Source organism: Lepidochelys kempii, chromosome 1, assembly GCF_965140285.1.
Source record: "Lepidochelys kempii isolate rLepKem1 chromosome 1, rLepKem1.hap1, whole genome shotgun sequence".
NCBI classification, from domain to species: Eukaryota; Metazoa; Chordata; order Testudines; family Cheloniidae; genus Lepidochelys; species Lepidochelys kempii.
This window is the reverse complement of record NC_136380.1, coordinates 83,480,009-83,488,422: the sequence shown is the minus strand read 5'-3', so window position 1 is coordinate 83,488,422 and position 8,414 is coordinate 83,480,009.

Below are 8,414 nucleotides of genomic sequence, written 5' to 3'. Positions count from 1 at the left end.
CTAGATGACCTTCTGGGGTCCCTTCCAACCCTGATATTCTATGATTCTATGTTAGAACCACCTCCCTAGGTAACGCATTCCACTAGGTTGCCTCCCTCATTCAGCAAGGGGCCCACACTTTCCTTGGCTTTCTTCTTGTTGCCAACATACCTGAAGAAACCCTTCTTGTTACTCTTGACATCTCTGGCTAGCTGCAGCTCCAGGTGCGATTTGGCCCTCCTGATATCATTCCTACATGCCCGCGCAATATTTTTATACTCTTCCCTGGTCATATGTCCAACCTTCCACTTCTTGTAAGCTTCTTTATGTTTAAGATCCGCTAGGATTTCACCATTAAGCCAAGCTGGTCGCCTGCCATATTTACTATTCTTTCGACTCATTAGGATGGTTTGTCCCTGTAACCTCAACAGGGATTCCGTGAAATACAGCCAGCTCTCCTGGACTCCTTTCCCCTTCAAGTTAGTCCCCCAGGGGATCCTGGCCATCCGTCCCCTGAGGGAGTCGAAGTCTGCTTTCCTGAAGTCCAGGGTCCGTATCCTGCTGCTTACCTTTCTTCCCTGCGTCAGGATCCTGAACTCAACCAACTCATGGTCACTGCCTCCCAGATTCCCATCTACTTTTGCTTCCCCCACTAATTCTACCCGGTTTGTGAGCGGCAGGTCAAGAAAAGCGCCCCCCCCAGTTGGCTCCTCTAGCACTTGCGCCAGGAAATTGTCCCCTACGCTTTCCAAAAACTTCCTGGATTGTCTATGCACCGCTGTATTGCTCTCCCAGCAGATATCAGGAAAATTAAAGTCACCCATGAGAATCAGGGCATGCGATCTAGTAGCTTCTGTGAGCTGCCGGCAGAAAGCCTCATCCACCTCATCCCCCTGGTCTGGTGGTCTATAGCAGACTCCCACCACTACATCACTCTTGTTGCACACACTTCTAAACTTAATCCAGAGACACTCAGGTTTTTCTGCAGTTTCGTACCGGAGCTCTGAGCAGTCATACTGATCCCTTACATACAGTGCTACTCCCCCACCTTTTCTGCCCTGCCTGTCCTTCCTGAACAGTTTATAACCATCCATGACAGTACTCCAGTCATGTGAGTTATCCCACCAAGTCTCTGTTATTCCGATCACGTCATAGTTCCTTGACATCACCAGGACCTCCAGTTCTCCCTGCTTGTTTCCAAGGCTTTGTGCATTTGTATGTAAGCACTTGAGATAACCTGTTGATCGCCCCTCATTCCCAGTAGGAGGCAGGAGCCCTCCCCTCACAGACATTCCTGCCTGTGCTTCCTCCCGGTATCCCGCTTTCCCACTTACCTCAGGGCTTTGGTCTCCTTCCCCCGGTGAACCTAGTTTAAAGCCCTCCTCACTAGGTTAGCCAGCCTGCTGGCAAAGATGCTCTTCCCTCTCTTCGTGAGATGGAGCCCGTCTCTGCCCAGCACTCCTCCTTCATGGAACACCATCCCATGGTCAAATAAACCAAAGCCTTGTTTCCGACACCACCTGCGTAGCCATTCGTTGACTTCCACGATTCGACGGTCCCTACCTAGGCCTTTTCCTTCCACGGGGAGGATGGACGAGAACACCACTTGCGCCTCCAACTCCTTTATCCTTCTTCCTAGAGCCACATAGTCCACAGTGATCCGCTCAAAGTCATTCTTGGCAGTATCATTGGTGCCCATGTGGAGAAGCAGGAAGGGGTAGCGATCCGAGGGCTTGATGAGTCTCGGCAGTCTCTCCGTCACATCGCGAATCTTAGCCCCTGGCAAGCAACAGACTTCTCGGTTTTCCCGGTCAGGGCGGCAGATAGATGACTCAGTCCCCCGGAGGAGAGAGTCCCCGACCACCATCACCCGCCTTCTCCTCTTGGGAGTGGTGGTCGTGGAACCCCCAACCTCAGGACATCGCATCTCATGCCTTCCAACCAGCGGAGTCTCCTTCTGCTTTCTCGCCCCAGACATATCATCTGGTCCACTCTCCGCAACGATACCTGTGGAGAGAACATGAAAGCGGTTAGTTACCTGTGTCTGTGTTACTGGAACCCGGACATTCTGCTTACCTCTTCTGGAGGTCACATGTTGCCAAGCTTCTTCACTGGCCTCTTGGCTTCTCTGTGCAACATGCTCTATATCTGTAGAGCTTTGTGCCCCTAGAAGCCTATCCTGAGTTTTGTCCAGAAAATCCTCAGTTTCTCGTATGCAACGCAGGGTTGTTATCTGTTGCTCCAGACCTTCAATCTTCTCTTCCAATATGGAAGAGAATGGCATTACTCTTTTAGCTCTGTGCATTATTACCAAAGTTCCTGAATTCAAACCTTGCTGCTGACTCATGAGAGGTGGCTGTTACACAACAGAGCCAAATTAACCTCTGATGTAACTCCACTACATTCAAAATTAATTTAGGATGAAACAGGAGGAAATTATTCTAGAAGGGAACTGACTCAAAGAACACAGGTTTCAGAGTAGCAGCTGTGTTAGTATGTATTCGCAAAAAGAAAAGGAGTACTTGTGGCACCTATACTAACAAATTTATTTGAGGATAAGCTTTCGTGAGCTACAGCTCACTTCATTGGATGCATGCAGTGGAAAATAAGAGTTGTGACTTATGCTGTGGTATACTGAATTTTGGACTATTATTGCATCAGAAAGGGAAGAGACTATAGCCAAAGAGAGGAGAAAGAAGTACATGGCTCACATAGATAGCCTGTATATTGAGTCAGAACCAACCCTTTTCATATATACCATACCAAGTAACTCAACATATAGCTTACCTAGCTAGATGTTTCATAGTCATTAAATGAGATGGGCTAAGGAGTAACTCCAGAGAAGTATATTGAGTTATAGTAGGGATTATTTGCCCTACTAAAGTTTACACTCTGCTTAATGTTTACTGTGTTGATTTTTCTTTTTTGTTTCTACTGCCTGCCAACCCCCCCGCCCCCTCCCACACACTTTGTTTCTCTTAAAGATAACTCTATTTGGATGTGATGACTTGTGACAGAGTTATCCTTTTGGCACCCCAGAGGGAAGAAAATTGTACCTAAATTTCAGAGGATGCCGAGTCAAGAGTATGTACAAGTCATGTAACAACAAGTAATAAAAGGGCAAAAAGAATTCTCTATGATGCTGTGAGGATGTTAGCGAAGGTCACTGAGAAACAAGGAGCAGGGCTGCCAGACTAGGTTACAACATTTGTTTATTTTTATGGACGCTATGAGGAATGCAGTACAAAAGACATGCCACTCCTCTAGATTGGATCCAAATTGTAGAAGGCACCTGCTGCTCATAGAAACCAAACAGACAACTGAGTATTATTATAAAGGATTTATGTTCTCAAAGTAGTATCTCTTAAAGCTTTTTAATTAAGGCTCCGTCACCATTTGTAGTACAAGCCATGTTTGTTAGGTGACAGAATTTTTTCAGGCAAGTTATCTATAACATGGAAGGTGTTTTTCCCCTGAGACTTCTTTTGTTTTGATTATTTAAAAAGTATTATTCAACTTGTTTTTAGTGAAGCTACAAAAGCAAGGAAAATTCAGAGTCAAAGCTTCAACTCCAGGCTGTTTCTTGGTAAATCACTTAACCTTTTGTATCCAACTACTGTAACATACTGTGTGGGTTTTTCCACTGCAAGAAGCAAGTTGCCCAGACATATATTAAATGGCTTTTCAGTGTTTTCGCAGATCCACAGAGCTATTTCTGCCCCTTCCAGAATGATTTTGTTGCTTCCCTACATAGTACGTCTTACAACCATAGTTATACTGGCACATTCTGAGACTCCTGACACAGCTATGCCATAGAGTCCGAGTGTTGTTTGGAGCATGGATTTTTCAAAAAATTGCCAGAGGAGAGGGACTGAATTATGGGATGGAACCAGAAGGACCCGTGGAACCAGTGATGCTGTAATGCTGATGTTTCCTAGCACCACTGAGAAGTCATCACATATTGCAATGGTTCAGCCCAACTTGTTCTTAAAAGAACTTCAGCCAGATCCTCACCTAATGTAAACCAGGATAGCACCACTGAAGTTAACATCACTACAATCATCTATACCATCTGAGGATCTGGTCCATAGGCCCAGGTACTGCTGCCAACCAGCACAATTAACTGTTATCAAAACCTCTCCAGAGCTGATGTGGACGGATGCAAAGTGTTGCAAACATCTGTAACGCCTTTGAATAGATAGGGGTTCTGAACCTAATCCTAGTGAAATTAATTGCCACGTCTAAAAACAGCTAATTCATCCTTTTGTCCATTAAGAAGAACAATGTATTTATGTGATTGATCCTTAATCAATGCACTGTGCTTTTAAAGACTTCCAAACTGTTAGGCCTGGTCTACACTAGACAATTATATCTGTTTAAACAACGTGTCAGGGGGTTGAAAAATCCCCGGCCCTCAGTGGTACAATTAAGAGGACTACATCCCCATTTAGACAGCACTAAATCAACGGAAGAATTCATCCATTGAGCTAGCCACTACCGCTCAGGAAGGTGGATTACAGGAGAACCCTTCTTGTCAGCATAGGTGAAGCACAGCACAGCTGTGCCACTGCAGCATTTTAATCACAGACAGGTTCTTAAAAAACAAAAAGCAAAACTTCCTTTTCAGCCCTTGGTCCTTCTGACATACTGAGCTCTTCCATTTTAAGGCTGTACAGCTGGCTAGCCCTTTTAGTGCACTGATATCCTAAAGGGTAAAAGGAAGTGTCATGTGATTCTGCCAAGTTAGCTTTTATTTTCAAAATATTTTTGTGTCTATACATATGAGCACCACTGTCTGGTTTATATGTCCCTTTGCTTTTGCTTTTTACCCTTCCATACATTTTTACAGCATGTAATGGGCTAGTCCCCTGCTAAGTCTTGTCATGCCTTAACTGCAGACCACACCACTTCAGGTCTCCTTCACCACCACCATGTTTTATGTTGTTATTGCAGCAGGCCTCCACCTGCAGTGCTATTTACAAGGCCCTACCACATCCTCCAATTATGGCGTGGAGGAGTGAGCCCATCCCCCTACCCCCTCCATTCTGACTCTTGGCTTCCCCCCAATTAACCCCTCAGTTGTAGCTCCACTTGTGAATAGGTCTTCCAATAGGTCCAAATTAAGCTCTATTAGTGGGGATTTGACTGACAATGTAGAGTCCCACAGTAATGTTAGTGCTAGAGCTGGTTGGAAAGTACTGATCTTAAGCGCATTGGGGGTATGTATAATTGGTAAGCACTAATGATAATATTAATGTATAATTAGTTGAGTAGATGCTGAAGGTGAGAGGACTATCATGCTTCAATTCTTAAACAAATGAAATAATTGTTAGTGGTTTGTTTTTGTTTTTCTCTCTCCTAGAATAATTTATCATGTTTGTTCAATTTTTTTAAAGTCACTTTGTTTTCAAGGCTTAACTATTTGTGTGTGACTTAATATGCCAGGTGCCCAGGGCAAAAGAGATTCCTTTTTCCCCCCACCATGTTAATCCACATACCTGTTGCATCTCAGTCAAACAATTGCAGTGGACATCAGAGTAATAGTTACTTGCATTGATTTTCCAATCTTCTGACACAATTTGATGTTGCAATTGGAAATTTTTTACTGTATTAAACAGACAAATCATTGCTAAATGTAGGTGTAGATGAGGTGGCACATTTCGATCGGTTGCTATTATGGTTAGGGACATTGAGGAATTATTGTTTTCTACATGATGATCTCTGTGATTCCACACCAGCTGATTGTCACAAACTCCTGAATCAGGGGCCTACACTACCAGCATGAGTTACCATTGTCTTTTTGATCATATTAGTGTTTACTTTAAGCAGACATCTGTTTGTGTTCAGCGTAAAATTAAAACAAAGTGTCAACAATATATTTTAATGAGAGTCATATTAGTTTTCAAGTACATAAAAGGTTGTTACAAGGAGGGGGGAGAAAAAAAATGGTCTCCTTAACCTCTTAGGATAGGAGAAGAAGCAATGGACTTAAATTGCAGCAAGGGTAGTTTAGGTTGGACATTAGGAAAAACTTCTTAACTGTCATGGTAATTAAGCACTGGAATAATTTGTGTAGGGAGGCTGTGAAATCTCCATCACTGGAGATTTTTAAGAGCAGGTTAGACAAACACCCACCAGGGATTGTCTAGATAATACTTAGTCCTGCCGTAAGTGCAGGGGACTGGACTACATAACCTTTTGAGGTCCCTTCCAGTCCTATGATTGTTTTAGGACAGAATAAGGAGATTTTACTTTGCTTTTTGCTGGCAAGATTATTACTTTTGAACTTAGCTCTTACTCATTGGTTGGCATGTTTTTCTGACTATTGATAGAAATAGTTATTGCAAATTCAGTATTACTGTTAAGAGGGGTGTGTGTTCTAAATGCAGTTGACTTATGGACACCATTCTGGTGCCTTGCATATTGCTGTAGCAACAGAAATATATAGTGGAAAATTTTATAAGTGATGTCATTGATTCTGCAGAGAAACTGGATTGTAACAGGAAGTCACCTCTAAGGAGAATTGTTGTTTGCAGATTGGAAGTGCACTGAAACAATCTGGGGCTTTCATTCTATTTCACTATTACTTTAAAAAAAACACCTCACCTACATTAAAAGAAAGTTATAGTACCCAACTGACTCACTCAAAAGTTAGGAAATTCCAGTATTAAGGTTGCCTGTGCAACCTTAATTCCTCCCCCTTGTGCAAATGCAGTATGATACAGTCTTTAATTCCATTATCCACATACTTTTCTTTCCCAACAGCAAACATGTCTTTGGTCTCTACTGCTATGTCAATGGTGAGTAAAGAAAGACATGCTAACCTTAAAATCATGGAAGATCAGGGTTGGAAGAGACTTCAGGAGGTTATCTAGTCCAACCCCCTGCTCAAAGCCTTAGGTCTACATTTCCTTGTCTGTGTAAATTTAATTCAGATCTTTAATGCTGTTTTATCACAGCTCTTCTGAAATGGCTGGAGAGCAGAACTAAATCAGTTCTCTTCCAATAAAGAAAGAATACTATACTTTTTTACCATCTCAATATAAGTACCTAGAGAGAGCAAAAAGCAACACACATTTCTTCTTCCATCCCCAAACACTGAACGATCACAAAAATAAAGGTGAAAAAACATTCCATTCTTCATAGCTTCATTTTGCATCCTAAGTATGTTGCTATTCAGACTTATTATTGAAATATGTAATACAACTGAGAAATAAATAATTTGCTAGATCTATTTAACTAATTTACCCATGGAATGTTTTAAAGCAGGTCATGATTTCTCTGAAAGTACTTATTTGAATGTATTTGTAAAAATATTTTAACTTGAAATTTGAGCTGTGGTAGCTACTTGCCATTGGTTATGCAAGTCTTGTATTGGTTCTGGTATCTGATTTGAACATCAGAACTACTGTTATCAGGAAGGGGACTTGAAGAAGCAACTGCGGCTTTGAATTTCTCAGGAAGAGATTAAACAAATAAAGACTAGACTGTTTTAGAAAGTTTTATATTTATTTCCCCCCTAGGCCATACAGACCTTGCCAGAGCCATCATTGCTAGGAAGCTGGGCTACTGTAAGATTTACTAGCAGGGTTTCAATTTAATTTATGAAAAGATAAATGTTCATAAATTTATGAAATGATGATTTCTTTAAACTGTGTGCTGATGGTATATGGCTAGGGTCTCTCTCTCTTTTCATAAATAAAAATTATAAATTTTTATTTATGAAAAGAGAGAGAGACCCTAGCCATATACCATCAGCACACAGTTTAAAGAAATCATCATAGAAGAACAGGAAGGAGAAATGTGTCTGCCAACAGATATGGCTGGGTTTCAGGAAAATGCAAGGAGCCAGTCCTCACATTAGCACCAGTTACATTACAGTCTGGCATTTCTGCAAGAAACAGCATAGCAAGGTCCCATGGGGAATTCAATGTTTTGACAATTTCAGGGACTAGGCACCATTTTTGAATCCACAGGACATAGTCCAGTTTGTCTAATTAAAGTCTGAGGCAGATAATGTCAGTCTGGAGAAGAGGGTTGATCTGAGGATGGCATATTTCAGGGTTATTATACATGAGAAGGAAGAGCAAGTTGCTGTTGATGCAGAGTATCACAGAATGTTCTAGAAGTGGACAAGAAAAAGGGCTTAACAGTAGTACAGTGCCTAGCATCTTGCTTCGACAGTGCAAAAAAAATGTAGTATGCATTCCATTGTAGAGATGGGAGAAGTTAGTACTGAATTAATTGCTACTGCAGATATGTATAAATACATGGATGGGCAAGTTTTAAATTTGCTATCCTTAAGACTAACATCTGGGTTTAAAACTTCTTTCTGCAAGCATTCATGTCAGTAAAACATGATTGCTCAGATGTTTGTGTCAAGCAAATACAAAAGGCGCACAAGCATGGACAAAGCAAATGTATTTTTAAATTTG